Genomic DNA, 7,677 nt, shown 5'->3' with positions numbered 1-7,677 from the left:
GAATAACAGAAACGTTTTTCCAAAAAAGAGAAATCATTGTGATTATTTTGTCTTATTGGAATGTTGATACTATAGTCTGCTTCATTAATCATCAATCATGCTACGGATTTTCCATTTTTCTAGGATCTGTATCTCAGTGAAGGTGATACTGGTAATTCTTGAACTCCATTTGAAGATGAAAAATATAGGCCAAAATCATAGGCTTTGCATAGAAGCTGGATAATGAAGACAGCTCTGGAGGAAAACATAGATACACACACACAGACACACATCTATATATAAAGTATACACACATATACCTTTTTAAGTTTATTTTTTACAGTTTGAAAGCTTTTAAAGCAAAGGCCAGCCCCTCCCCTCTCCCAGAATGGGCGGCCCCCTCCCCTCTCTGTGAGTGGGCAGGGACAGCTGTTGCATAGGCAGCTTTCCTTGTGATGCCACAGGTCCCTCTGGACTCCCTGCTGCCTGGTCACGCCTCCTTTCCCTTTCATCTTTCTCACTGACCAATGGGCTTGGAGCATTAAGGCCACGCCCCTCTTCTGAGTTCTAGTGGGGCCCTGGTTACGCCTCCTCTGGCTCAGTTGCACAGCGGCCTGGTAGGTGACTGGAGGCATTCAGCCGTGCTCACTGGGATTTCGCTGATGTGACCCCAACCCCGCCTCCCTCCGAACTCCATGATGTCAGAAAAAACACGACAGGGAAAATTCACCGCAGCCAAGAAAAAGGTAAAACGCACCAGATCATAGTCCCCAACCCAACCACAGATCACCTCCAACGACAAGACCATTGAAAGAGTCTCAGTCCCACCCCTTCAGCAAGCAGCCCAATCGCTGCCCTTGCCAATCTTTACCCCAGGGTGACTTTGGGCGGGTGACTCCGGGGGCTCCCCGCTCCATACACTGGCCCTCACCTCCTGCTGCCCCAAGCCCGACCTCCCTGGGCTCTTTGGGCTTGTGTCTCTCAGGACCTGGGTCCCCCAGCCCAGGCCCCACACTCGCCAGTCTTCCCTGGGTGACTTTGGGCTGGTGACTCCCAGGTCTTCCTACTGCGGACTCTGCCCTCCCCTCCTGCTGCCCCAAGCTCGACCTCCCTGGGCTCTTGGGCTGGTGTCTCTAAGGACCTGGGTCTGAACCCTGTGTTTCCCTCCCCAATCTTGGAGTGGCGACTCGGGCATTGCACTGATGTGATCCCCTCAACTGGGAGGAATGGAATGTAGTGATGTCACAGTCCCCCTAGGAACTGTCATTACTGCTGCAAGACCAGCCTTTCATCTTACAACCCAGTCCCTTAAGTTTTCTCACCCCATTTCTGGATCCTCTGGTCACAGCACAAATTTCCAGTTGGAAGGGGAATGGGGACTGTGGGAACCAGGAGCAAGGGGTTTCAGACTGCCTTACTCCCTTCACATAGACATTGACAGTGGGAAAAGCCTGCACTTCCCCTGTGTGCTCAAAACGTTGACAGTATCTCTGGGTGGCCATGGGAGAATGGGTTTGGTTTGGTTTTCTCCCAGGCTTCTACTTTGCAGAGAGACTTTAACATTCTTTTCTGAGTTCTCCACAGTTCTGGGACCAGACTGTCCTTCAGTCAGTGGTCTCTGAAGTGAGATTTGCTCATCTTCAGTGGAGTAGATCTTGGGAAACTGAACTAGACAGCTTGAATCTTCCTCATATCATCTCAACCTGGGGTACTTTGAGTGCCACAGGATGAATGTGGGACATCTTTCTGAAGCATCTGATTCACCTGATTCTCTTGAGATAAAACATTAATGTACTTAGGGATGACAGTCACATAGGTTTTGAAGCATATACCAGACTTCTCTCTGAAATCAAGCTTGGGTTGTCCTCTTTCTGATAAATTCCCAGATTTAACAGAAAAGCTGCCTTCTGCTGTGAGGACACATTGATATGCAAGTGTGAGAGGTACTGGTGCACTTCTTCACACTAACGGACTTGTGAGGATGTATGACTCTAAACCACATGGCATACAGTTCTGCCTGCTTCATGTTTACTTTTTGAACTCTGCCCCGGTTTTTGTCCCTGGCAGCTGCTGATTCATGGCAAAACCCCAGAGCTTAGAGTCAGAAGATGGAGTTTAAGTTCCAGTATTGCCTTTTTCTTTTTTCTTTTCTTTTCTTTTTTTTTTTTTTTTTTCTAACCATGATATCAATCTCTCTCAGTCACTAAAGGATTGTGACAACACCTTGTACAGTTGGTGGTGGCATTAAATCAGATGGTGTATAAGAGTATTTTGTCAAAACTGTGAAGGAGGAGGTGGCTGTAGGGGCTGATAGTTCTCATGAGTGTCACTGCTCTTCTTTCCCACAGTTAAAAGAATATTGGAAAAGGAAGAGCCCTGGAGTTCCAGCAGGAGCTAACAGGAAAAAGAAAATCAATAGCAGTAGCCGTGACACCGCCGCTTCTGGTGGTTACCACTCACCTGGGGATGTGAGTCTTGGCTGCCCAGGCTCCTGGGGACAGGGGGCCCAAGGGGCAGTAGAGGATAATTGTTAAGATTCGGGATGGACTGTTGCTTTTATGTGAATCCTTAGTACATGGTCTGCTGTAAACACCCAGGACACCCAGGAAATGGTCATTGCTGTTTGATTTTCCTCATCTCCAGTCTCAAGGGGAAGCCAGGCTAAGGAGAAGAGCCACTTGCCATCAGGCTATCCCTTTAGGAGTCACTGAAAAGGCCCCAGGGTGGGATGGTGGGGAGATGAAAACCATGAGAGAAGTTGGCACAAAGGAGTTATGGGACAAAGGTTCCAAGATACACAGAAAAGAAACTTTTGTCAGTTGATGGGGAAGAAAGGAAGTCAGAGGGCTTAGACACTGAGGGGGACAGAACATCTCCATGTGCACTCTCATCTCTTGTAGTCAGCAACAGGTGTCTACGAGGAGGGCCCTGTGTCATCTACTACCCTGAAAGATCTGCAGGTAAGAGGCCCTGGGCCGAGGTTCAGTGACCCTGCAGGCCAGCCCTCCAACCTCCTCCCACAGCAGGGGCTGTTTGCCCCTCTGCCAGCTGAGACAGCCCAGACACACCCCTCCCCAGCCCTAATAACTGTTCTCTCCACCCCTCCCCGCAATCCTCCAACTCGTCGTCTCTGCATGCACCTCAGAGCCAGTACCAAGAACTAGCAGGAGCCCCGGACTCAAAGCTCCATAATAATCAGTCAACTCAGTGGAAACATCCATTCACTGGGAAGAGTCCAGTGGCGTCCTCTGATTCCACGCTGACAATCCTGTATTCGTTTCCCCTTGGGGCCCTGAGGAAAGGGGCTGGGGCCCCTGGTGCCAAGGGAAAATGGGGAGCTGGGGCACCCAGGCCTCACCTGGATGGACCCCAGAGCACAGAACGTGCAGCATGGCTCTTCTGCACTGCCCTCTTTGCTGACTCTCTCTTCTCCAGACACCCCTGCTCGAGTCCTTGCCACACACTCCCTGGGGTTGTTGCCTCTCAGGGAAGCACTAGCCTGACTGTTTGTCAGGGGCCCGTATTTCTGCCCTGACTCAGTCCCTAATTTGCTTTTTGAGTCTGGACAAGCCTTCTCTCCTCCTTGGGCTCCTGTTTCTGGAGGAGGTAGAGAGTATCAAGGTCTCTGTTAGCTCTGAGAGTCCGAGATTTAAAGGCCCCTAGAATGGAAACCTCAGGGCCAAGGGCTCCTGGCTGTCCTTTTCTGTCTTCTGTCTCCGCTGTGAAGAACCACACCTGGCCTGTAGGTGCTCAGCACATGTTTGTTGAATGAACGCACCTTTCTAAATCACAAGCTGGCAGAACGGGGGGGCCTTCCTCAAACTCTGTCTCTAGAGGTTTACCAGCCCCTATCACCAGGGCCCTTTCGCCCTGTGCTTTGGGCAGGTTCCCACATTGAAGGAGGAGAAGAAGCATAGGATACATCGGGTACAGAAGCTTGGGAGGAGCTTGTTCAAACTCAAAAACCAGAGGGGTAAGATGGGGCTGACGTGACCTGGGAGCAGGACTGGCATTAGAGGGCTGTGGGGGTGGCTTAGAATGCCCCAGGGAGGTGGGTGGATGGAAGGGCTTTGAGGCAGAGTGAGAGAGGTCTGTGCCAGGAGACTGCAAGCCTTGTCATCTGCTTCAGCCTTGGTGTCCCCATCAGCAAAGAGGGAGAAGTGCCCATTGTCAGCCACCCACAGTGCTCTCCATCTGAAAGTGGCTTGGAAGATTGGCTACCATCTGGGTGCGAGGAATCCTTAGCAGTGAGGCCAAGTTTGGGAAGCCTGAGAGGAGGAGCTCTGCACCAATGGGAGGATTTTTTTTATTTATTTTTTATTTTTTTGAGAATCCAGAGGCCCTTATTGTCTGCTTCCTTTCTCAGCTGAACCCCGGGTCCCAGATCCCCCAGCAGGGCCCTCTGAGGTGGAGCAGCTGCAAGATGAGACCAAACACCTAAGGAAGGAGCTGGAGAGTCTGGGAAGACAGCTCCAGGCCGAGGTGGAAAACAATCAGATGTTGAATCTCCTGAACAGGAGACAGGAGGGGAGGCTGCAGGAGCAGGAGGAGAGGATACGTGAGCAGGAGGAAAGGATATGTGAGCAGGAGGAGAAGCTACATGAGCAGGAGGAGAAGCTCTCTGGACAGGAGGAGAGGATACGTGAGCAGGAGGAGAGGATACGTGAGCAGGAGGAGAAGCTACAGGAGCAGAAGGAGAGGCTATCTGGGCAGGAGGAGAGGATACGTGAGCAGGAGGAGAAAATACATGAGCAGGAGGAGAGGCTATCTGGGCAGGAGGAGAGGATACGTGAGCAGGAGGAGAAAATACATGAGCAGGAGGAGAGGCTATCTGGGCAGGAGGAGAGGATACGTGAGCAGGAGGAGAGGATACATGAGCAGGAGTGGCTGCCAGAGCAGGAGAGGCTGCTGGAGGAGGTGAAGAAGCTGTTGGAACGGGAGAGATGGGAGGAGGAGGAGGAGAAGCTGCTAGAGCATGAGAGGCTGCTGAACCAGGTAGAGAAGCTGCTGGAAGAGGAGAGGCTGCAGGAGGAGGAGAGGCTTCCAGAGCATGAGAGGCTGTTGGAGCAGGTGGAGAAGCTATTGGAACAGGAAAGGTGGCAGGAGGAACAGGAGAGGCTGCTAGACCATGGGAAGCTGCTGGACCAGGTGGAGGAACTGTTGGAAAAGGAGAGGTTGCGGGAGCAGGATGAGAGGCTGCTGGAGCAGGTGGAGAAGCTTTTGGAACAGGAGAGGCGACAGTAGGAGCAGAAGAGGCTGCTGGAGGAGGAGCAGCTGCTGGACCAAGTGGAGGAGCTGCTGGAACAGGAGAGGCTGTGGGAGCAGGATCAGAGGCTGTGGGAGCAGGAGACACTGCGGGAGCTGGAGAGGCTGCGGGAGCTGGAGAGGATGCTGGAGCTGGAGTGGGAAGCCCTCTACGAGCAGCAGGTGGAGCCACACAGCAGCTTCCAGGAGCTGGTAGGTTGCCCCACCTGGGGAGCCTGCCCTCTTCCCTAGCCTTCCAGACCTTTGTTTCCCCACCTATAAAATGGGGCATTGTACTTGAAATGTACATGAAATGGTACTTCTAAAGGCACCTGTGAGCCAGAGCCCTGCTCTGATGGCTGTGGGAGAGAGAGGATGATTTTTCTCACCTGCCTCCACCGTTCCTGGTGCTATGGGAGGCAGACACCAAGTTCTGGGGTCTCCAGCTATAGTGGGTGGCCAATGATTGCTTCTCTCTGTCCAGAACAATGAGAACAAGAGCGCACTGCAGTTGGAGCCGCAAGTAAAGGAGCTGAAGAAGCTGGGCGAGCTGAAAGACACGGTAACCTCTGACCCATTCAAGAAGGGCTGGGAGGTTGGCACCAGTCTCTGGGGAGGGGGGGCTGCCAGGCCAGAGGCAGGTGCAGCCTTGGGGCAGGTGACCCCAGAGCTGTCCAGGGCAGTCCTATGACTGTTTATTGCTTCCTGCCCTCTGAGTTTTAGAGGTGGGGAGCCCTGGGCTCCCCCTAGATCTGGAAATCATCAACCCAGCTAGAGGCATGGAGCCCTCGAGTCACAGGGGAAGAGACAGTGGTATAAGAGGTTGGCCGGGTGCGGTGGCTCAAGCCTGTAATCCCAGCACGTTGGGAGGCCGAGATGGGCAGATCACGAGGTCAGGAGATCGAGACCATCCTGGCTAACACAGTGAAACCCCGTCTCTACTAAAAAGTACAAAAACCTAGCCAGGCGAGGTGGCAGGCACCTGTAATCCCAGCTACTGGGGAAGCTGAGGCAGGAGAATGGCGTAAACCCGGGAGGCAGAGTTTGCACTGAGCTGAGATCCGGCCACTGCACTCCGGCCTGGGCAACAGAGCGAGACTCTGCCTCAAAAAAAAAAAAAAAAAAAAAAAAGAGGCTCCTTATGTCGGGTGTGGTGGCTCATGCCTGTAATTCCAGCACTTTGGGAGGCTGAGGCAAGAGAAACACTTGAGGTCAGGAGTTTGGGACCAGCCTGGCCAACATGACAAAACCTCATCTCTACTACAATTTCCAAAAAATAAAATAATAATTAGCCAGGCCTGTTGGTGCATGCCTGTAATCCTAGCTACTCAGGAGGCTGAGACATGAGAATCATTTGAGCCCAGGAGGTGGAGTTTGCAGTGAGCTGAGATCGCACCACTGCACTCCAGCCTGGGACACAGAGTGACACTGTCTCAAAACAAAACCAAACGGAAAAACCAAAAAGACTCCTTAGATTCAAACTGGATTCCGGCCTCAGTTCCACTGGTTATCATTCAACTACCTTGCATCTCTATGTCTCTGTTTCTTTAACTTCAAAAGGAAGTTAGCATTTTCCTTGCAGAGGTGCTGAGGATTAAATGAGATAACAAATGGAAACAGTAGGCATGTAGTACACTTAGCAGATGGTGGTTGGCTCTCCTTGCTATTCCACCAGTCTGTGGCCTACAGTTTAAATGGTGGGGAAAAGGATGTGAGATTTGAGGTTGGGGAAGGACGCATGGGGTTCTAGGCAAGGAAGGCAGTCTCTTAGGCCTGGAGCAAGGGACTAGGGGCCTGGGGAGGCCACAGAGCTCCACAGTGCCCTTGCAACCCTATTAATGGGCCAGGAATCCGGAAGCCAGCTAGCAAATACCCTCATGCCCAGGGTCTTCCTGTAGGTGGAGCTGAAGAGCCAAGAGGCTCAGAGTCTGCAGCAGCAGGGAGACCAGTACCTGTGTCACCTGCAGCAGTATGTGGTCGCTTAGCAGCAGGTGGCCACTTATCAGCAGCTGACCTCTGAGAAGGAGGTGCTGCACAGGCAGTTACTGCTGCAGACCCAGCTCATGCACCAGCTGCAGCAGCAGGAAGCTCAGGGCAAAGCAGTGGCTAAGATGGCCCGCCAAAAGTTGCAGGAGACCCCGGGGAGGGAGTTGCTGAGGACAGGGCCCCGAGAGGGACAACCTGGCAACCTCCGTGCCTTCTCACCCTCTTTCCTGGCCTCTTAGGAGCACCTGGAAGCTACCAGCCAGCAGAAACAGCAGCTAAATCCCAGTTGAGCCTCACAGCTCTCCCTGGGGAAGGTACGGGAGACCACTCAGAGGAAGAGGCGAGAGCCCCGGGAGGAAAGGGGAACTGTTAGCAGCATAGGATTGAGGAGTTGGAAGAGACCTTTAAGACAGCTGGTCATTATGCCGACCGGGTGTCCGCGCTAAGTTCGGTATCAATATGGTGACC

The 7,677-nt window shown here is 52.5% G+C and overlaps 1 pseudogene; it reads left to right on the top strand.

Moving 5' to 3' along the window:
• The first annotated feature begins 641 nt into the window (after positions 1–641).
• Positions 642–5,885, top strand: LOC102127898 (uncharacterized; annotated as a pseudogene).
• The last annotated feature ends 1,792 nt before the right edge of the window (positions 5,886–7,677 follow it).

The sequence above is a fragment of the Macaca fascicularis genome, chromosome 7 (assembly GCF_037993035.2).
Source record: "Macaca fascicularis isolate 582-1 chromosome 7, T2T-MFA8v1.1".
Lineage (NCBI taxonomy): Eukaryota > Metazoa > Chordata > Mammalia > Primates > Cercopithecidae > Macaca > Macaca fascicularis.
The sequence above is the reverse complement of the archived record's forward strand: the minus strand, read 5'-3'. Positions and strand labels throughout refer to the sequence as shown.